Genomic DNA, 22,086 nt, shown 5'->3' on the forward strand with positions numbered 1-22,086 from the left:
CTTCTCCTCCTCCGGTGCCTGAGATGGTTGTCAGCATCATCCTCCACACCACTGTCAGTCTCCACCACATGCTGGTGAATCAAAGCTATGTCAGCCCCTAACATGTACATATTAAAAGTTCCCTGTCTGTATACACCAATGGTGCAGAGTGTCTGGGAATACACAAGTGTGTGTGGGGCTTTCACACCTTATACTGTTGTGCAATGGATGATGCTGGTGTAATTGGGTGTGTATGTGCAATTCCAGTTGCAGGGTATTTTAATTATGGGTTTTACAGCAGGTACTGCTATTGTGGGGCCTTTGGTGGTGTCTTTTGCTTGGCTGCCATGATTCATCTATTGCCCTTTACTTCACCTTTCAACCTGATTCCCCTCCCATTGTCAGGCATGCATCCAGCTGCCTGCTTTCTTGTTTTGTACTTTCCCAACCCAGGATTGTGTTGCGAAATGTGTTATGTAGCTAATATACTGCAAGTTTGCTTTGTTCTGCTGTGACAGTTCTCTTTTCTTTGCAGTACGGCACCTCCCCTTTCTTGTTCTGCAGGTAACTGTTGTCAATGGCCCACTGTGAGTTCCTAGGTGTTAATTACTAATTTGTACTCTAATTACCATGCTGCAGCATTTCCTTATTGTCTTTCTGTATCCTTTCTGTTTCAGCTATGGTGCACGCCGCGCACAGTCGTTTACTGGGTTTCGAGCGAGTTTTCATCCACGTTCACATGCACTTTTGGTTATCTTGTGTGCTCTCAGCTAAGCAAAGCTATGGCTACTTCCACACCCCTATCCTGCAGCTTTGCTTAGCAACAGGCAACCCGGATTAGCAATGCTACAATGTGCTTACAGCTAAGGTGACACACCCCTCTCTTGATGTCATGTTTATCTCCAGGCCACACCTCGGTGTTGTACCGCTATGCTGTGTAGTACATCCTTACGCCAGCGGGGATTTTGTGATACATTATTACTTGACTCATTTCTATGGCATTGACTACTAATTCCTAGTTACCACGCAGAACACTGTCACAGACCCTTAGTAACCTTTGCGCCATGGTTGTGGTGTAGCATGCATGCCATTGACTATTATGGGGAATTCATGAATTGTATTACATTACAGTTTTATGACATCTAAATATATTTTCATTGTGATCCCATTTACGCATCGATGCACTGCGATTTTACTTTGCGTTAGTGTGGCCATGATATTAAATGTTATTTTTTATGTGTTGTGCTTGTTTTTTTATGCCATTGGCAATATATTTAGCCATTGGCATATAATAACATTATAATACGTAAGTTTGGTCTGCTTTCATGGCTCCAATTTTATGTTTGAAAAAATATAAACCCTTTTTTTGGTTTACATTTCTGCATGCTTACGCTACCCTGCACCACTTCATGAATCGCTATATACCTTCATTTGCATGCTACACTGCTGCGCATGGGGTAATTAGCATACATGCGCCGGGAGCTGCACAGCTCTGGCGTACGCTGGTAGTGCACGTGGAAACAGCTCGTACCTGAATCGCTCGGCGGCCATATTTGGCGTTAGATCACCGACGCTACTCCTGTGCCTGGCGCAAGCTTCATGAATCCCGGGGAAAGCCTAGTAATTTGGTCCATTGACCCTAAAATGGGATAGGTGCTACTTGGACTGACTTTCACTATATTACACATTCTTGCAACAGGCTAAGGCACTCAACTCACTTTTCTGCTGGACTACATTAATGTCTGCATAAGTTTAGACAAATGGATGGAAAAGAAAATTAAAAATAAAAAATTGTGTTCCGTAACCCACCCCCAACTAAAAAGATGTTGCTATCAGTTATCAGAAGCTGTGCATGATTGAATTAGCCTAGGCATACAAAGAAATTATATTTACTGTGGTTAGGAGGAAGAAAAGCTGCCCCCGTACCTATCATGGGATATAGTTGTTGAAGGTCTTTTTGATCTATGCCATTTACAGTGATGTAAACAATGGAGCTCATGGTGGAGGAAAGGAAATGCAAACAAAACAGTCCACCATAATGCAGCTTTGGTCATACAATGGCTGATGTCCACTCCAATTCCATGATCTGTGGAAGAGTACAGTAAGAGTGATAAGATAACTGTTGGACAGCTGCCATCTTTTTGAGATTGGAGTCATCCTGCTTCCTTTGTTTGGCTATCACTCATTAACAGGTTTTTAGTAATAAATCCGAAGTTTCAAATGCCAGGACATACTTGCTCATCCTTGTGCACAAATGTCTTATACTACAGCAGTAACATGCTAGTGTGTGTAGAAATTGGTAGGGTTACTGAACATACCTCTCAGCTGTACAGAATTTCACAGAATGTCCAAATTTTTGCCTCATATTTTCATATGTCTCTCATAAAACCGTGGTATTCTGGCAAATCACTGGTAAATCATTGAGGATTGAAGTCAGAAAGTTATGGAAGACATTTGAGTTTCAGATTTCATATCCTTCAGAAAAGCCATGCCAATGCAAAACCTGTTATTCTATCAACTTTTTAAGTTTGTAAGCAATATTTAGAAGGTGTCCCTATTTTTGGACATCCCCCCCCCACACCACTATTTGTGACTTTGTTCAGATTTCATGTTCTAGGAGGTTGAGAGGTATGCTGAAGGCAGTACATACAGAATCCACATAGCTGGGCAGTTTTAGACTTTTGGACAGGTTGCTGACCCAAACAGGAAACTTGCTTTTCAGGAATATTCTACTAGGCGCATCAATTAAGGAAGTAAAAAAACTATGGTAGAATAGTCATTGTACAGCTGAAGTCCAGTTGTCATATTCATTACATAAACCCAAGGTATTAAATACTTCATAAACTCTCAGACTGATGACTATGGATATTATAACATGTATTCTACCCAAGTGCATGTGCAAAGCGGAACTTTAGGAGCACCAGGCTTTATTCTGTATATTACACAGCTGGTGCATTTTACAGTGTAGGAGTTGTTACATGTAGTAAAAAGCTTCACTTATTGCCAAGGGGTATTTGTATGTCTTTAAAAATAACAGTGAAAAGAGGCTAACTAGTTCCCAGAACATTCACAGGTAGCTTCTGAAAATGACTTCAATTTAAAAGACTGTGGCCTTGTATGATTAATTTATATCAACTTATGAATCTGTTTATCTGTCGGTCAGGTAACATGGCTTTTTAATACTAACTACTTGATGGTACTAACAGGCAATACAGGAAAAAGTTCCATATATAGCTGACCCATACCTCTCAACCTCTTAGGGCAAGAAAGCTGGATAAAGCTTAAAATAATGGGGAAATAAAAGCCCCAAAATAGGGACAGATTTGAAATATTATTCTTATAAACTTAGAAAGTTGTTAGAACTACAGGATTTGTGTTAGCACACATTCTCTGAAGGATATGAAATCTGAAACTCAAATGTACATAATTATTTAGTGAATTCAATCCTCAGTGATTTGCTAAACAAACACAAATTTTATGAAGAACAGATCAAAAATATGGGACAGAATCTGGGCATTTTGTGAAAATCTGGACAACTGAGAGGTATGAGCTGGCCTGTTAATTCAAAGGGACAGTTTATTGCAGAGCACTCTTTTATGTAGACCAGAAATTATCCCCAGCTGACACTTACTCAGAAAGTTGCATTTGTGTCAGTAAAACCAAGCCTACTTTAGCTCGGGTGCATGCTTGTCCAGATTATGCAGACTTGTATATCTTTAAGGCATAAAGATGAAGTAATAGCCATGCATGTATGACGGCTCCACCTCTAAAGACACTGTCACTGCCACACCCAAAGACCATCTAGTATTATTGGTTCATTGATACCTACTTGGATATTGATCCAGGAGGATCTTTAGAACCTAGCCATAGAGTACATTCCTATGAAGTTTTTAGGCCTTATATTTTAAGTATGAATTATGCGTATATGACCAGAACATTTACATGTTGACTCTATGCACGAGGGACAAGGGTGGTAAACTAGGATATAATTTGCAGTTACCCATCCAGTCGTCCAGATTACCTGAAAATAGTGTAAGAGAAGTACTTTGCTTTATGTGGAGAGTAAGAGGATTCCAAAGAAGAGGAATTCTCTATGATACATGCATGTCCCACCAACATATTACAGTTATGTTGCAGAAGAGATTTAGATCTCGAGCAGGTCTTTATGCCTCCATTGGACTTCCAAATGAACAATAGGTCTGACAGGATAATGTCTGTTGAGGCTCTGCATGAGAGGCAAAGATTGCCCCTTGGTAAACTTTATAACACCAATTAAAGGGACACGGCTTTGAGACAGTCTACACAGTTTTTATGGTTTAGGTCCTTGATTTCCTTAGTAAAAAACTGTTGTGGGCATTTGAGCTGTGTAAGATGTTTGGGCAGGTACATACCAAAGTCGTTATTATACTCAATGATCAGCCTTATGAGTGCAGAATACAGTGGAATGAAAACATCCTGGGCCTGGATGTCATACCCTTACCTATAAGCTGTGCAATGAAAAAGCATTTTCCTACAATAGTGAATATATGGTGATTAAAAGATAGCTCACTGTCTACATAGGTTTCCAGGTCCCCAACTACTGGATCAATTTTCAGGGGTGTGTTGTCAGTGGGATAGTTACAAGGGACTTCTTACTAGATGGAGCATATTATTACAGATTTCTTGGCATATGGTTTTAGTCCATGTTTTTTTAACCAACTTGTGGTATAGGAAAGGCCTTCTTGGAGGATCCTGGTGTCCTCTGCAGAGTTTTTGATAGCACCAAGTTCACAGTTATCTGCAAACTTAGTCACCTATAAACATTTAACAGTAGCTTTTACCCCCAAGAAATAAATCCCAAAGGGGAGTGTCCAAAGGACTGAACCCTGGGATTCAGTGCTAGTGACAGGTCTTTTGGAGGAGGTAGAGGGACCCATCCTAATTTCCATGATTTTATTTGTGAGCCAATTTGATATCAAATGAGTTATATAGCGATTAACATTTATCTGGGATAGTTTATCTAAGATACATGAGTGTATGATGGTGCTGTATGCCTTTGCAAGGTCTGGATATGCAGTGTATACTGATTTCCCTCATCCATTGCTTCAGTAGCCTACTTTAAGAAATCAGCCAGGTTAAGTAGGCAGGAACTACCCTTGCAAAATCTGAATTGGCTTGGGACAAGAGTTTCTAGGTTATCTATGTCCTTATTTATTAATTTCATAATGATCCTGTCCATAATCTTACACATGAGACTGGTCAGACTTATGGGTCTGTTATTGCCCGGGTCCTTTGATGGCTCATCTTTAGACAAGGGGTTGACAGTTGCTGTCATACATTCATCCAACACAAAGCATGTTTGGAGCCTGACAGTGAATAGCACCTATTCCTGTTCATACCGCTCAACCTCTTAGTGCAAGAAATCTGGACAAAGCCATAAATAAAAGCGGAACAAAGGTCCAAAAATAGGGAACATTTTTAAATATTGCTCTTACAAACTTAGAATGTTGATGAAATAACAGGTTTTGCATCAGCATGGATTTTCTGAAGGGTATTAAGTCTGAAACTCAAATATCTGTCATTATTATCTAACTTCAATCTTTAGTGATTTGCCACTAATTTGCCAGAAAACCACAATTTTATGAAAGTAGACCAAAAATATGAGACAAAATCTGGACATTCTGCTAAAATCTGTACAGTTGAGAAATATGGTCCTATTTCAGACTGGCCAGCAAGCAGCTGGGTATGTTACAGAAGCAGTATTCCTGGCTGTGGGTAGTGCCTTGAAAGCTTGTTTATGGGAGATTGTTTTTGGGGGGGTAGGTGCAGGTATGAGATCTGACAATGCAAGGAGGGGGGGCAAAGTTAGAGCTAAATTTATCTTCTAGTAGATTGGCTATTTCCTCTGGGTCCAAGTATGTGATGTCACTTATTATTAGCTCTATACAATGAAGGCTTTGTTTTTAAGGTTTTTAACAAGGTTAAAGAAGGCCTTATGATTGTCTTTTGCCTGGGTGGCAATTTCTACTGCATATCTGGCTTTGGTTGATTTGATCAGGGTCTGGAGTTCCATGTGTAGTTTAGTAAGAGTGTGTTGTTTTTTTTTTTTTGTTTTTTGAGAATTATATTAATGTTATGATTTTTTATTTTATTATAGAGACTGTTCATGTTTTGGTTCCACCATAGGGGATTATTTTTGAATTTGGCATTGTATTTACATGGTTCCTATTCTATCAGTGAATGCTTAAAATAGTGAATGCTGTTTTACCGACCATTTTAAATCGAAACCATGAAATCCCGAACCCACAGGAAAAAAATCACTGGGATATTTTCAGGACTTTGCCATTTCATCCACTGTGGTGCGATCTCAGAGTTGGTATATTTAAGTGGGGGGGGGGTATGGGGTTGAAGCCCCCCACTTTATTTTGTGTTTGTGTTTTTTTTTTTTTTTATGGAGCAGCAATTTTTTTCCCCTGCTAAACAAATCACTAGGTAAAAAACTTTCTTACACTGTGAAGGACACCAATGAGGAAGAAAAAAGGCAAACACTACTAAAAACTCCTGATGTCCACCACAGCAGTAAAACTTAATAGTAAAATCAAAATTTTAATAAAAAGAATATAACATAAAATAAGCAGTCCTCAGTCTTCCGATAAGCGCTTTTGGCAAATAAGCTTTCTTCAGATCGTATAAAAAGGACTGTTCAGCTTTTGTATTTATAAGGCATCACAGCCATTCCTCATTTAGTTCTCTGACACGCCCTTGTTGCAAATCAAAAGGAGGCCAGCTAGCAGAGAGGTATAATTTCCTTCATTGTAATTAAAGGGGCAGTGCTTCTCTTTACTATAGGATTGTATATGAGAAAACTAATAGCTATGGATGTGAATACATTATATGAATGAAGCAACATTCAAGAAAACTTGCTAATCATATTTAAATGGCACAATAGTATTCAAGCCTGGTGATCTGTTTGCTCTTAAATTAATTATCTAGCATGTTTCCCTTAGCTCTGTGCGACTATGAACATCACCTCCTCTTGTGGTCTGACAGACTGCCTCTATGGCCTTAAATACAAAATAATGAGAAGGATACTGTGCTACGTGGGCTGCTAAGGCAGTATTGGGATCTTTCTGTTTGATGTCCCTCAAATGTCTGAGGATACGTTCCTTAAGACGTTGATCTGTTTTGCCAACATAGAAAGCACTACATTGGCAGCAAGTCGCTAAGTATATGATGTGGGAACTAGTACAATCAGCATAAACATTAAAATTGTACTGTTGCCTGGAGTATGGATGTACAAAAACACTGGAGCTGTCAGTGGAGTTGCAAGCTTTGCATCTTAAGCACCTGAAAGTGCCCTTTCTATTAGAATTGGGCCTATTTCTTTCAAATCCATCTTTGTTGCAAATGAGACGTTTCAAATTCTTTTTATTCTTGTATAGGAATCTGGGCTGTTCACCTACAATGTCTCTTATTTTGTCATCAGTTGTCAATACCAGCCAAAACTTCCTAATAACTTCACATACTTGCTTATTGTCAGCAGTGTATGTTAACAAACATTTAAGTTGCTGTGATTGAGTTTTAAGATCCAGGCTCTCATGATGAATCGATGTGGGTTCAGAGAAGTAGGGACGTCCCTTTCCTCTCCTTAATTCCTGTGGATCGTGCTTCAATCTTAGATTCTTTCTTTTATAGGATCTTTTACTTAAATGTGTCTCAATATTTCTCTGTTCTGCTACAAAGTCTTCATTCTCAGTACATAATCTTGATGTTCTTAAGATCTGATTCTCAAAGATGTTATCAAAAATATGTCCTGGGTGCATACTCCCCCTATGCAGATAATGATTTCTCCAGGTTTCTTTTTTATGAATTCCTGTACTGATACCTCTATCAGGATGCAGATGAATCTTTACATCCAGAAATTCTATGGTCTCCAAAGAATGTTTAACCACAAACACTAGAAAATCAGTGCTCTCATTGATAAAGTTGACAAAAAGGTCCAATTGTGTAGAGCTGCCTCTCCAAAGGATAAAGACATCATCCACAAAATGGCCGTAGTACACTAGATATTGTTTCCAATTGCTGGGTATCAGTTCATTATGTTCCCACTCAGCCAGAACCAAATTAGAGTAACTATTTGCACATGGGGTGCCCATAGCCACACCCCATGTCTGCAAATAGAAAGAATCCCCATACATAAAGATGTTATTTTCCAGTACAAGTTCCAGCAAGGAACATATTGGTTCTACTTCCATACTGTTCCTTGCTAGGAAAGATCTTATTGCATGTAGACCATAGTCATTCGGAATCACCGTAAACAAACTCTTGATGTCCATTGTCACTAGTAACAAATCTTCATATTTCTTGAGGTCCTTAGTAACTAAAAAGAGTTTTTCCAGAAAATCTCCTGAGTCCTTCAATACAGTTCCTGCTAGTGGCAGGGCCTTCTTTAATTCATTCTCCACGTACATGGAAACAGGTTCAGTTACCCACCCCCTACCAGAAACTATGGGACGTAGGGGTGGGTCAACTGGATCCTTGTGAATTTTGGGGAGTCCGCTGATGTATGGAAACATAGGTTTAGGGCAATCAAAGAACTCATATAGTTCTTGTGAGATATTTGCCTCTATCAATAGATCACATAGATGACTACAAAAACGATCTACCTTAATCGTAGCTTCACTGCAACTTAATCTCTTATATGTTCTTGCATCATCCAGCATAGAGAGCATTTTATGCCTGTACCATATGGCTTCCATCACTACTATACATCCACCCTTATCAGCAGGCTTGATGACCAAGCTGTCTGTCTCCTTTAGCTGCTTCAGCATTTCATCCTCATTAGTAGTTAAATTGAAGAAACGTCCTTGTCCTTTGGTTGTATTACCCCTTAGTTTGAAGATTTCATCTTCACATAATCTCAAGAACATCTCCACTGGTGGAGGATTAGGGGGAACAAAGCTACTCAATTTTGTATAAGGTAGCCGTCTACTGTCATTAGCTTGTCCAAAAATACATTTTAATGCAAGGTTCCTGCAAAACATTCTGATATCCAGCACAAATTCACTAATATCAGATGGTAAGGCTGTAATAAAACTCAGGCCCTTGTCTAACAAGGAAATCATATCAGGGCTTAAACTCTTATTAGAAAGATTCACTACTAAACTTGGTTCAGATCCAATTAAAGTGTGAGCTTCTTCCTTTTCCATTCTTGACTCTGTGTTCTTTGAGTCCTGTGATGGTTGAATTTGGAAAAAACTGGCAAGGGCCAATTTATCGGTGCATGCATTGCCCCTTCTTTCTGTCTAGTTGCTAGATTGGGGGCTAGGAGAGCATTCCTGTTGCCGGTTTTTGCACCCATAGTGGCTGTACTACTAGACGCTTCTCTTGAATCTGTTTCAGATATTACAAAATTGGAGGTCGGTACTGATGAGTTAAGAATAACAGGGTTGTGAATGGAAGGTTCCAGATCAGTTAAACTGACATGAGTAATCACATCTTCTCCATTAGGTCTAGAAAGAGGTATCTTCTCCTTATGTGGTGGTAGAGCACCCCGCCCCTTATTATTGAATTCCTCTCTCGGCCATTCAAAGATATGGCCTCTCACAAAATCCTGATGGTCACGGGCTAGCTTTTTAACCTTCTGCTGTCTTAGCTTTGCTTCATAAGCATTCAAGTTAATCTGTAGTTGTTCTAGGCTATTTAGATGTGAGTCATGCAGCTCTAAGCTTTCTAATTCAGTCTGCTTAGTTGATATAATCGCTGCCATCCTTTCCTCTTCTGGCTTGAAAAATTCTATCAGCAAGTTCATGTATTTTCAACTTGTTTCAAGATTTATAATTTGTCATTTTGCGAGCAGATCCGGATAAGTGTTCCCATATGAGGGTAAACACTTCACTCGCATACCTCGAGGTACAATTTGATGGTGCAAGCACGCTTCCATATGGAAGCGTTGCCACTGCAGTCTCTTGAGCCGGTAAGCTGCATTCTCCACTTCCCAAAATATAAAATTAAAATTATTATCAGGAACCGATGCAACAACTGTGGAAGCAGCTACATTACCCAAATTCAGATCTAAAAGCAGGTTCAATAAGTCTCCCGATAGATTAGAAATATTGCATGTTCTGAGTTTGTCACTCAGGTTCAATTGCTGGCTCGCCATGTTCAGTGTAAGAAACAAAAACAGTCAATAGGTAAAAAACTTTCTTACACTGTGAAGGACACCAATGAGGAAGAGAAAAGGCAAACACTACTAAAAAGTCCTGATGTCCACCACGGCAGTAAAACTTAATAGTAAAATCAAAACTTTAATAAAAAGAATATAACATAAAATAAGCAGTTCTCAGTCTTCCGATAAGCACTTTCGGCAAATAAGCCTTCCTCGGATCATATAAAAAGGACTGTTCAGCTTTTGTATTTATAAGGCATCACAGCCATTCCTCATTTAGTTCTCTGACACGCCCTTGTTGCAAACCAAAAGGACGCCAGCTAGCAGAGAAGTATAATTTCCTTCATTGTAATTAAAGGGGCAGTGTTTCTCTTTACTATAGGATTGTATATGAGAAAACTAATAGCTATGGATGTGAATACATTATATGAATGAAGCAACATTCAAGTAAACTTGCTAATCATATTCCTTCTATTCTTCAGTGCAGGTTTAAATGGCACAATAGTATTCAAGCCTGGTGATCTGTTTGCTCTTAAATTAATTATCCAGCATGTTTCCCTTAGCTCTGTGCGACTATGAACATCACCTCCTCTTGTGGTCTGTCAGACTGCCTCTATGGCCTTAAATACAAAGTAATGAGAAGGATACTGTGCTACGTGGGCTGCTAAGGCATTATTGGGATTTTTCTGTTTGATGTCTCTCAAATGTCTGAGGATACGTTCCTTAAGACGTTGATCTGTTTTGCCAACATAGAAAGCACTACATTGGCAGCAAGTTGCTAAGTATATGATGTGGGAACTAGTACAATCAGCATAAATATTAAAATTGTACTGTTGCCTGGAGTATGGATGTACAAAAACACTGGAGCTGTCAATGGAGTTGCAAGCTTTGCATCTTAAGCACTTGAAAGTGCCCTTTCTATTAGAATTGGGCCTATTTCTTTCAAATCCATCTTTGTTGCAAATGAGACGTTTCAAATTCTTCTTATCCTTGTATAGGAATCTGGGCTGTTCACCTACAATGTCTCTTATTTTGTCATCAGTTGTCAATACCGGCCAAAACTTCCTAATAACTTCACATACTTGCTTATTGTCAGCAGTGTATGTTAACAAACATTTAAGTTGCTGTGATTGAGTTTTAAGATCCAGGCTCTCATGATGACTCGATGTGGGTTCAGAGAAGTAGGGACATCCCTTTCCTCTCCTTAATTCCTGTGGATCATGCTTCAATTTTAGATTCTTTCTTTTATAGGATCTTTTACTTAAATGTGTCTCAATATTTCTCTGTTCTGCTACAAAGTCTTCATTCTCAGTACATAATCTTGAGGTTCTTAAGATCTGATTCTCAAATATGTTATCAAAAATATGTCCTGGGTGCATACTCCCCCTATGCAGATAATGATTTCTCCAGGTTTCTTTTTTATGAATTCCTGTACTGATACCTCTATCCTTGGATGATGTCTTTATCCTTTGGAGAGGCAGCTCTACACAATTGGACCTTTTTGTCAACTTTATCAACGAGAGCACTGATTTTCTAGAGTTTGTGGTTAAACATTCTTCAGAGACCATAGAATTTCTGGATGTAAAGATTCATCTGCATCCTGATAGAGGTATCAGTACAGGAATTCATAAAAAAGAAACCTGGAGAAATCATTATCTGCATAGGGGGAGTATGCACCCGGGACATATTTTTGATAACATCTTTGAGAATCAGATCTTAAGAACCTCAAGATTATGTACTGAGAATGAAGACTTTGTAGCAGAACAGAGAAATATTGAGACACATTTAAGTAAAAGATCCTATAAAAGAAAGAATCTAAGATTGAAGCATGATCCACAGGAATTAAGGAGAGGAAAGGGACGCCCCTACTTCTCTGAACCCACATCGAGTCATCATGAGAGCCTGGATCTTAAAACTCAATCACAGCAACTTAAATGTTTGTTAACATACACTGCTGACAATAAGCAAGTATGTGAAGTTATTAGGAAGTTTTGGCTGGCATTGACAACTGATGACAAAATAAGAGACATTGTAGGTGAACAGCCCAGATTCCTATACAAGGATAAGAAGAATTTGAAATGTCTCATTTGCAACAAAGATGGATTTGAAAGAAATAGGCCCGATTCTAATAGAAAGGGCACTTTCAAGTGCTTAAGATGCAAAGCTTGCAACTCCACTGACAGCTCAAATATTTTTGTACATCCATACTCCAGGCAACAGTACAATTTTAATATTTATGCTGATTGTACTAGTTCCCACATCATATACTTAGCGACTTGCTGCCAATGTAGCACTTTCTATGTTGGCAAAACAGATCAACGTCTTAAGGAACGTATCCTCAGACATTTGAGGGACATCAAACAGAAAGATCCCAATAATGCCTTAGCAGCCCACGTAGCACAGTATCCTTCTCATTACTTTGTATTTAAGGCCACAGAGGCAGTCTGTCAGACCACAAGAGGAGGTGATGTTCATAATCGCACAGAGCTAAGGGAAACATGCTGGATAATTAATTTAAGAGCAAACAGATCACCAGGCTTGAATACTATTGTGCCATTAAAACATGCACTTAAGAATAGAAGGAATATGATTAGCAAGTTTACTTGAATATTGCTTCATTCCTATAATGTATTCACATCCATAGCTATTAGTTTTCTTATATACAATCCTATAGTAAAGAGAAGCACTGCCCCTTTAATTACAATGAAGGAAATTATACCTCTCTGCTAGCTGGCCTCCTTTTGGTTTGCAACAAGGGCGTGTCAGAGAACTAAATGAGGAATGGCTGTGATGCCTTATAAATACAAAAGCTGAACAGTCCTTTTTATACGATCTGAGGAAGGCTTATTTGCCAAAAGCGCTTATCGGAAGACTGAGGACTGCTTATTTTATGTTATATTATTTTTATTAAAGTTTTCATTTTACTATTAAGTTTTACTGCCGTGGTGGACATCGGGAGTTTTTAGTAGTGTTTGCTAAACAAATCACTGTTCTGTGTGTTTGGCATTTTGCTGTTTCAATTTTTAAGGGTCGATTATACAGCGTTCGCTATTTTAAGCGTTCGCTGTTATAATATAGACCCATTTACTTTGGGGCAAAGACAGCTATCCAGCTATTCATATGAGCATAGAATATGGCAGTAAAGGATTCTGCATAAGCAGTGACATCATCAAGTTGAAGGGAATGTTGAATTTAGCCAGGTTAAAAACTCAATTTCAGTAGATTAGCTTTGGCATAATCTCTGAATACAGACATATTGGAGGATGCTCGTGGCTTCAGTCTCAAGATGAATGTGATTGATATGTGGTCTGATTTGACTAGGGGAGAGTTACAGGTAGTAGGGAGTAGAGCTGTTCCTTATTTTTTGGGGATCAAATCTAGGATTTTATCACTCCTGGTTGCGGTGGGGGCTAACTGGTCATACAAGTTTGTATTGATGAAGTCTAGAAATCCCTGGGCATACATGTTAGAGGATGGATTTATCTTCCAGTTAACAGAGGAGTAGTTGAAGTTTCATATATTGTTTTGCATAATCCACAGGGACTCCATACTAGTTAGGTAGGAGTTATGGCTTATGGGGGAACATCAAGCGGGTCCTATAGTTATGATGTATTAAGAGATCTCATTAATGATGTATTGGATGTGAAGAAGCTCCTGATTGTTATCTTCTGTAACTGGTCTGGATGGTGTTGTTTTATAAATATGGAGACACCACCTACTTTATTTCCTTCATCAAGTGTGGTGTGTCTGAATTTGTGGAAAGCACTGAAACCCTGCACCAATTGGGATTCTCTTGATAGTCTTGAACCCTGTCTTCTTACCAATGCATATACCTATGTTTTCCAGGGTAAGTAGTGCTTATAGGGTGTGGAGTTATTTTGTTAAGGCTGCTAGCACTGAGCAGCAATAACTTTATGACATCTGGATTCTGTTTTGTTATCTTGAAAGATTTTGAGAACATACTTTGCATAACAAAGGCACTATGGGGTGGGCAAAGTTTTAGCCAATATACAAAAGCCTTGGGGGAATGCAGGCTATCTCTAGTAAAGCAGTTAGGACTGTCGACATTTCCTCCCAGGCTGATATATATATATATATATATATATATATATATATATATATATATATATATATATATATATATATATGTATATATATATATATATATATATACACACACACACATACACACACACACACACACACACACACACACACACACACACACACACACACACACACACACACACACACACACACACACACACACACACACACACACACACATATATATTCAACCCCCTTTGAATGCCAACAAAAGCTAAGCCAGTTGCTGAAGTCAATAATTTTTTGTTCATATTCAGGCATCATTCTTGATGATGGTAAAGTTTTTCTCAAGGCTAAAGTCATACCTGCCTCAGATACATACTATGAGAGCTCCATTATCTCTCTCTCTTCAAATAGTCCAGGGAGGTACATCTCAAGTCATTTACACCCATGACTGTGCCATATGTGTAGTTATGGTGCAAGGACTTGAGTGCATGTGTGATGTGGTGAATTCTGGTACCTGATAGACAACTGACTGTGATCCTCTCCATGCATAGTCTGGTGAGTGTTGCATCCATACGTCACCTATGACTAGAAGGATCACACTGGGAACAGAAGTAATGAGAAGCACAAATGCATCAGCAGAGGGCTGCTAGGTATAGTTAGAAGCATGAGATACAGCAGGGGGCACCTGGGCCAAAAATGGAAGTAAAAAGCAAGGCTTCACATGCTATGCCATAATTCTGAGATAGATGTGTTTGTCTGATTATGTGTAATGCAGTGTATTTATTGTAGTCACAGTATTATATGCACTTCTTTTGCTTGTTTGCATGATATCGATGTAATTTGCAGAAGTAGATGACATTGTATAGACACAACACGAATTTCTACCTGGGCTTTCTTTTTCCAGCTGTTCTTAGATGGTATATGACTTTTCTTAAAATGATTTATTTATTGAAAGATCTATGTTTTACTATATACATATTTTTAAATTAATTAATTTTAATGGTCGGAAGATGTGCAGTTTATAACACAGCATTTGACTCCAGTGTTGTCAATAGCGAAAGACAAAACTTTGTGTGATCAAATGCATCATTGTTCCAAATCTGCTTTTGAGTTAATCCAGTCTGATAATTAGTAGTTTTGTGAGATTAAGTTTTGGTCTATGGAATGGTGAAAGGATTGGTCCTGGAAGGATTTTAGATGCTTAGTGAAATAGTGGGTGCAACATGTTTTCTGTTTTGTGATACAAGTTTTTTTAATTTTGTGGTACTGTGGTAGCGTTGTCGCCTCACAGTAAGACGCTGTCCGGTTCGATTCTCAGCTAGAGCGTCTTCTGCGTGGAGACATGCGTGAATGGGCATACCTTTGTTGAAAGTTTTGCGTCAGGCCTGGCAAGCCGGTACGTAAAAATCAACTGCCAATTATTAGCGGACCGGAGTTCCGCTGTGGCGACCCCTAACCGGGAAAACCGAAAGACACAAACAAACTTTGGAGAAATTCATGAAATGCTGTTTAAATATTTAAAATTTATGGAACTGTTAACTGTTTTGTCAGTGCAAGGAATCAGTTTGTTGATAGTTGTCAGAGTCATGGCAAGTATTTAAATATAGAAATGTAGTTCAAGGAGCAGTGACCTATTGGTAAGGTTTCAGAAAAAAGCAGGAGGACATAGTATAAATTTATAGTTTGTATGCAAAATCAATTGTATTAAATATGAATGGTGCTCCATTTTGGTGATGATCAGTGGGATGGAAGAATATTCCCTTCTACATGAAGTGGTGACCTTGAATTGATTAACATATTTGGAGGGGGCGGGTAATACTGCCCTCTGCAGAGGAGGTGTGTGGTCTTTTCCATCGCATAAAATAATGTTTGTTTTATTCTATCATGGATTGATATTGTATGTTATTGTTTTACTGCATACCTGCTTTCTGTGGTGAGGTTTTCAATTTATTTTTATTTTTATTTCTTATAGGTTTCCACTGATGTTAATATTGTCAGCTGAGACATTTTTGACTTGGTGTCCTAGACCCATTTTTAATGTTAAGTAAAAACACTGCCGTAAGAAAAGAAAGCTAGGCCATGCTTGAAGACAAGCATGCCCATGTGGAATTAGACATTACTACCACCACTGACTGAACTAGGAGATGGAAAGGTTAAAGTTCACACCCCCACCAGTAGTAATTTACAAAGTTTCATATTTACTTATTTTTTTCTAAGTACATTTTGTTCCATGCCTGTTGCCCATCAGGCCTCCCAAAATAGACCTTACCCATTCTTTCTGCTATACTAGGGAACTCTCTCAGTAAATTATCATACAGGTAGCCATGGAAGTTGCTTGTTCTCCGAATGGCATTTCATCACATTTTGTATGTCCTAACCCCATCCCTTGACAGGGGATGAGTTAGCTATATTACTATGGAGACACAAAAGGTTTCTCCCCTGTGAATACATGCTTCCCTACTCTCACTAGTGTGAGCTACTACCAGGATGTGGCTTGGAGAGTTTAAAACCCATCCACATATGTTGCACTGCAATGCTAACTTTTCATCTGAGAACTAGGGATTATGGGTTGTTAAGCACATACATACATACATACATACATAAATACATGGAAATATTTCAAGCACGGGCATTAATGCCCTTCTAGCTTGCCAATATACCAGAACACTTGTTCCCATAATAAGTGTCCAGGCTGTTCTTAAAAATATCTAAACTAGGACTTGCATTAATGTAGTTTGGTAGTCTGTTCCATGCATCAACTGCTGTCTCAGAGAACCGATTAGTACAATTTTCATTCCTATAGAATCTTCTACATAGGTTGTCTGATGATTCTCTAGTACATTTTGATAACCCCAGACATTCCCAGAAGTAGTTTTCTCTAAATGCCTTGTATACCTGAATAAGATCTTCTCTTAGATATCTATAAGAGACACTGTACAAGTTCAGATATGTTGGTCTTTCATAATAACTTAATTTTTTACATCCATGGATTCCTTTGGTACATTTCTGCTGTACTCTTTCCCATTTACTCATGGTTGTTTTCTTATAAGGTTTCCATATTGTTATTATATACTCAAGTTTGGGTCTAATGTAACTAACAATGACTTTATCATTTCTGATTTCCTAGACTTTATAAATCTTTTTTATATAATCTATAGTTCTATAACTATCATTAACCAATTGATTGATATGATTAGAAAAACTCATAGCTGGATCTACCCATATACCCAGGTCCTGAAATGAGTCTACAGTTTCAATCATTGTGTGCTGTATTAAATATTCACCTTTTAATTTGTGTCTCCCAAACATACCGCACAACCTCTTAGAGCAAGAAATCTGGACAAAGCCATAAATAATGGGGGGACAAAGGCCCAAAAATAGGGACAATTTTGAAATTCCAACTCTTGACTAGATACTGTTTTCTAATCCTGACAAATACACTAATCCCTACACTCTACCCAATACTCTTAGGTAGATCCACACCACAAATTACAAGAACCCAAACATGCAAAACCTCCAGAAATGTCAGGAACTTTGACGAACAAAGGTTTAACAAAATACTAAAACACACTAACTGGAATCCACTTAAAACACTACCACTAGAAGATCTTCAACAGTGTATTTCTAAATACTCTCGATAGCCTAGCCCCCAACCACACCAAAAGAATAAAAACTAATCATGTTCCCAGGCTAACAAAAAATACCAAACAACATTTATAAGATAGAGATTGGCATAATAACAAATCTGATGCTAACCTAATTAAATATAAACAGTTACGAGACAAAACAAAAAAGTTAGTGAACTTAGACAATAAAAAAAAAAGCTCACTTTTCCAACCAACCGGCAAACCACAAAAACAATCCAAAACAATTTTGAAAATACATTTCAAACCTCCTTACCCCTGGCTCTAAACAAACTCCACCACCACACCTGCTAACAGACATTACTACCACTGAGTGCTTTAACAACTTCAAACACACCCTAAAAAAACATTTTCTTTGTAATCAGACCTGCCGCTGCTCCTTCCCTAACAGGTGAACACCATCCACTCTCTAGGGCCTTTCCTTTCTACATCTGGAGATCCCTAGACCATGAATTTCATCCACTAACCATTACCATATCAAACTAAGAAACTAAGTATTTCTACACCCTTAACTATTCCCATCCTGCATCACAACTCTTCTAAGCATATGGTTGCTTGTTTCTAATATTCTGACCCTCTGCCTGACCCTCACTCTTTACCTTACTCCTACCTGATAAAAAAAAGTTGTAATCTACCAGATTACTTTTATTTAGTATTGCCTATCTAGTGCATGTTTTATTATTGTATCTACCTTTCTTTACTTACTTAGTATTCATTATGTATTTAATGTGTGCTTTAATACTTGCTATTTTCTTGTTCATGTATAATGTCTTAACTTTCGTGTATCATTTGGAGCTTTTCTCCCAGGGCCTCCACTAAAAACAGGTTCATCAGTCAGACTTTCCTGGTAAACAAATGTTAAATAAAATAACATGAATAAATAAATATAGCTCTTGTAAACTTAAAAAGTTTATAGAACAGCAGGTTTTGCATTACCATGAATATTCTGAAGGGTAGAAAGTCTGAAACTCAGATGTCTGTCATTATCTTTGGACCTCAGTCTTCAAAGATTTGACAGAAAACCACAATTTTATGAAAAATAGACCAAAAGTATGGGGCAAAAATCTGGACATTCTGCAAAAATTGGTACCATTGAGAGGCATGCTCCCAAATCTCATATGCTTAGTTTTTGATGTATTTATCAGCATAATATTTTACTGTGCCGAAATGGTCAATTTAGTCAAGTTATTTTGTAGACATGCCTTATCTGTAACACATGTAATCAGTTTACGCAATTTCAGGTAATCTGCATATAGACTGTAAAACACCTCAGGTAAAAAAGTTAGGCCTGAAAGATACAATCTGAACAAGTAAGGGTCTAGGACAGAGCCCTGTGGGACACTCTGACTGTAACCAAGAATTTCACCTGTCCATTTGCTATGTGATACTTGCCCTGTTCTATTTGTAAGCCATGCAACTATTCATCTTATTGAGTACATTCAATACCTAGTTGCTCTAATTTATTGATCAGTGTTTTGTGTATGACCCTGTCAAGTGCTGAAGTTAAATCTATATAAATTACAACACAGCACAATTTTTCATTCATAGCTGTTATTATATTGTTATAGAACATCATGTTACAGGTGGTAAAATATCTATTTTCAACATATGCATGCTGATATATGGTTTCAAATCCCAACCTTTCCAATTCTGACACTAACCTATCCAGTGTTACCTTCTCCATCAGGTGCCTAGACCACTAATTAAACTCAGGCAGCTAGGCTGCAGTCAGAGCTTCATCCCTGGAGACCATTGGGTCTGGGAGGAATCTGGTGATTTAATTGACCAAGGCATGTGTTATTTGTTATATGTCTAATCAGTCAGATATTTAGATTTGTTTTGCCCCTTCACAGACTACTTAGTTTCATGATATGATATAATTAAAAAAGCTAATTCAAAGGTGCATGCCATTTTTATTCATTTTCTTGACCACCTGACCCCAGCTCTCATGGCTTACTAGAGCTTCTGGGCATGGAATAAAATCCCTGTAATGCACATCTTGACAGTGTATTGCTTAGTGCACAACCCAGGATATAGCATTGCATAAGGGTGCAGGCTGAGCACCCTGGGCACTTGGTAGTACATTACAAATTCAAAGTCCAACACCTCAGATTAAGAAATTGCATTTGAAAGATCAAAATATGTTCAGAAGAAAATGAGATTCAGAATTCAGCTGTGTTTAAAAGTGAGTTAGTAAATATTAATCAGACGTGTTTTAGCCAATCATGAATTTCCATTGCTGTTTCATAGTGCTACACAGAAACATGATCTTTACGTGAATAACAATATCTTATTTTACTCAGGGTGTACATTTTCTTACCTAACAGCTAAGCTACATATTGTGCAAAATGTCATTCCCAGTCTCCAGAACTGAAATGCTGCATAATTATTACATATATGCAAAAACACCCATTAATTATTACATATATTCCTGAATTATTTCCCTGTTTTGTTACTCAAAACTACTCAGAGATTAAAATAAGCTCACTCATATTTATCAAGCCCAATTGCCCACAAGTGCTTTCACCCTAGTAAGATGATAAAATAATCTGTGCAGTATGATGAGCAGTAGTCCCTATGGTAGAGGGTTTCACTCTCTCAGCCCTCATTGTCCGACTGTGTGACCTTGAGCAAATCACTTAACCAGACAGTGCTTTTGGGCATCTGGGGATTTGGGGTAGCCTTCTCAATAGCTCCTCAGAATGCAAGCCTACTAACTTTCCATGAATAAATCCTTGCTGTATTTTAGGGCAAGGTTAGCATAATAGTTAAGGTCCTTACCTTACAGATAGAAAGTATAGGGTTTTGATTCTAACATCTGGTTATTAGCTAAACTTGTAATAATCTACAGACTGATAGCCTAGTATTTCCGATGAACCCATGAAGTCACTAACAAGCTAGAACATGAGTCTAAACATGTATCAGAAAACAAAAAGGAATAGCAAACATTAAAGAGTAAAAAAGCAAGCTCTAAATAAAAAAAGATCCCCATCATTCTTCACTTTTGTATTGAATGTTCAGATCTACTGCAAGCCTGCTTTGACATTTGAATCAAGTTCATTCACTCTGCTACATGCACTGTCTTCAAATACATGTAGTTGTTGTTGAGTCTTTCGGCTTTTCCCGGTTAGGGGTCGCCACAGTGGAACTCCGGTCCGCTAATGATTGGCAGTAGATTTTTACGTGCCGAGTTGCCAGCCCTGATGCACAACCTTCAATGAAGGCACGCCCATTCATGCATGTCTCCACACAGAAGATGCTCAAGCTGAGAATCGAACAGGACAACGTCTTACTGTGAGGCGACAATGCTACCGCAGCACCACCACCGCAGTTTCAAGTACATGTAGTATCCTGTCATAATTCCAAGAATGATTTAGAGCTCATCATTTTGACCAGATTTGGTTTCTTCAACAAAATAGTTTTTCTGCGTGCATGTGTGTGCATGCGCATGTGTGTGTGTTAAGTATTCCATTAGCTGTCTTCATTCTGTCTCTCTCCCCCTTACTTTTATACATTATGGTCTGAGTAGAAGGTATGGGCTTGACTGTTCTGTACAGTAGCAGTATCAAAATCTCTCTCTCCTGCTTCTATACCTAAAACTTTCTTTATATAGCCTTCTGGTTACAGTTTGTTTGGATCACCAGGTTTATCAGACCATTATTTTTCTTTTGCTGTGTAATTTGTTGCTCTCTGGTTTGTATGACTAGATGCATAATTGAGCACTAGAGTTGTAATCCCGTAATCATATAGAGCCTATTCCACATTTTAAAATCTATATCTGTTTCTCAGCACTCCTTCCTGGCTCCTTTTCTTATTACAGATCTTCTGCATGAAAAAAAATGCATGGGTTCAATTCTCAGGTCTCCAGCCTTATCATTTATAAACTTGGTCAGTGTGAGGTGTCCTATTAATGAGGCAAGATGCAGCCTGTAATGATACTCCTTGCATCTGAATGAGTGACTTTTACAACTGTCAACTTTCTCAGTCAAATAACCTGTATTTTACCTTGCTTACTATATTTGTTATGACACACAGACTGTTTTGGTTGGTGTATGTTGCACTACGTCAAAGGGATTATGACATCTCAAGCATATTGCAGCTACTATTTCTCTCTGCTCGTTTTTCATTGTACAGAGTCACTGATTAAATAAACCCAAAAATAAAACTTTGCCAGATCTATTCGCATGTTATTTGCTTTGAGAATGAAAATTGCCTTTGGTGTTCTGAAGCAGCAGATTCCAAATTTCCCACAGCCTGTAGAAA

The 22,086-nt window shown here is 38.2% G+C and overlaps 1 protein-coding gene across 1 annotated transcript in view; it reads left to right on the top strand.

The window, feature by feature from the left end:
- The window catches only part of LOC122806538 (zinc finger and BTB domain-containing protein 38-like), a 716,715-nt gene that overhangs the window by 551,853 nt on the left and 142,776 nt on the right, over positions 1 to 22,086 (top strand). The window lies entirely within an intron of this gene.

Source organism: Protopterus annectens, chromosome 7.part0 (assembly GCF_019279795.1).
Source record: "Protopterus annectens isolate FY-2018-M chromosome 7.part0, PAN1.0, whole genome shotgun sequence".
In the NCBI taxonomy this organism is placed as follows: domain Eukaryota; kingdom Metazoa; phylum Chordata; order Ceratodontiformes; family Protopteridae; genus Protopterus; species Protopterus annectens.